Source organism: Nelumbo lutea, chromosome 2 (genome assembly GCF_056320005.1).
Source record: "Nelumbo lutea isolate HS-2025 chromosome 2, American lotus-T2T, whole genome shotgun sequence".
Taxonomy (NCBI): domain Eukaryota; kingdom Viridiplantae; phylum Streptophyta; class Magnoliopsida; order Proteales; family Nelumbonaceae; genus Nelumbo; species Nelumbo lutea.
The window spans coordinates 74,385,223-74,387,639 of NC_142685.1; positions in this window are offsets into that span (position 1 = coordinate 74,385,223).

The following is a 2,417-nucleotide window of genomic DNA, read 5'->3' on the forward strand; positions in this document are numbered from 1 at the left end:
TTGGTATGATCCCAATTCCCGACCAAAAATAAGTGCTTATTTGAATAAACACTTTTTTTTAAGCACTCCCAAAGGGACTCAATATGGAGTTTTATTGTGACCTCCCAAAAGGACAAACCAAATAACAAGCCCAAACACACCCTAAAAAATAAATAGAAAGAAACGAGAAAAACAAAGCTTGCTGCAATATTCCAAAATCATGGAGTTCTAGTGAGACACGGGGATCTCATAGTGAGGACAGAATGGTGGCCTACTCTAACGGAAGTGAATACTTTGAGATCGAATTAGAAGTTGGAAATGAATCATTTGATTGGCCTTAGGAGATTTCATCAATAATAGACATGCCTTTAACAATTATATATTTCTTCTTTTTTCAGGTGGGAAGAACTGTGGATCAGCTTTCTCAAAAAGGGAGGCATGCACATAAATTTGCTAAAAAAGGAATATACAGATTTCATTAGGCTGCGTTTGGAATCGGTGTAAAACATCATTGGTGTAAAAGTGTGATGTGATCGGTGTAAAATTTTACGTTGATTTTATCGATATAATATTTACATCGATAATTGATGTAAAACTTTATATTTGATGAGGTTTTATATCGATTCATGATATAAAACTCCACTCCATCCAAACGCAAAATTGAAGTGGAGTGGAATTTTACGTCAATCATGGTTATACACCCCTTCCAAACGCCGACAAAATTGAACCAGCGTAAACTTTTACGTTGTTCTCGATTTACACCGATTTCAAACACAGCCTTAGACAATCTTCTTAATTAGACAAATTAATCGGATATATATGCGCTTTGGCTTTGTCTGGTAGTGTATAATGATTTGATTACAATATATGCTGAAACATGAGAAGAAGAAGAAGAAGAAGAGAAATAACAAGGAATCCAACAAGGGTTGTGATGTGAACCACTGATATGAATTATTGATCTAGCTCCTCCCGACCCCATCCAAAACTCCCAAGATATTTGAGAGACTGATATTTTATGCTTTTTAATGAATATATTTTTCCATGCTTGGGTGCGTAGAGGTTGAACCACCAAAGAAGTTTTTATTAGGCTCGTTTGAGTTATAAATTTGCTAAACTACATGTATTCCTCTTACAAAATTTCCTTGTGCAATACACATGAAAATCCAATGTCCAATTAGATGACAAAAGGGATCAATTGTTTTGATGGTTCTTAGGTTGAACTTATTTTGAATACTCACGTGTTTAGTATTGAACCTCATGTTCCCTTTATTTGGACTAAATTAATTTCTTTTTCAGTGAACGATGCTATTAATAGTATTTGGGCCAATCATGCCAATTATTTATCTTCTAAAGTTATAAGTCTGATTCAGAATGTGTGGAAGTTAAAAGTGCTACTCAGATTTAAATTGTTTCTCTGGAGAGTTGTTAGAGATTTTGGTTCTATGTCCTTGGTTATGTCTAATAGAGGGTTCATGATAGATAAAAAATGTGTATCTATGAGTTCTGGCTTAAGTATAGATATTATTTTATTTTTTATGTCCTCTTTATATTCTATGGAGGAAAGAGAGATGTTTCTTACTTGGTTGGTTGTTATTAGTTACCATATTTGGCTTTTAAGGAATATTGTTATCTTTAGAGAGGAAGGAACCTGTGGATTTTCATGTTTGAATGTGCCTTTAGTACTGACCCTGCAATAAATTGTTTCTTCTCTTCCTTTGGAAATCATCATGTTTCTTATTCTCCCAGTATACTGGCATCTGATTCTATAGTTATTTTTTGTGATAAAAAAAGTTATTAATGATTCCTTTACTTCATTTGATCTTTTTACTTTTATTAATGTTAATGCTCATTTTTTGTTTGCTACTATTAAGCATGCTTTTTAATTGGTTGTGGATAAATGATAGCATTCTATAGTAGTGAAGCCCAACTCTCTAGTGGTTATTTCAACTTAAAATGAAGATTCTTAATTTGTTCCTTCACTTCCTTGGCTTATAGTTTCGTGTTGGATGATGTAGAGTAAATTTTTGTTAAGTTGGACTTGTTTTTTGTTATGTTAATAGATCCTTTAATAAGTTGACACAAGGTTTAAGCTTCTAAGACAATATTTAGGAAGAGAGGATATGGTTGGCTCCATCTTTTTTGGACTTAAATAGTTGTAATTTTCTAGTTTCTGTTTAATCTATTAGCTTTTTTCCTATCAAATAATAATAATAATAAAGATAAATGTATTTATCTATATACACACAAAACAATACTCGAGCATCAACCAACACTAGGCTGCATTTGGTTGCAATGCAAGATGCAAACTATGGTAGTGTAAATGACTTGGGTGCAAATTTTGATATATTTTTTGTTTTAAACTTCACCTTATTTTGTATGATTGCAGTAGAAATGAAGTAAGATAAGACCTGAAGCAGAATAAAGTGAAACCCAAAACA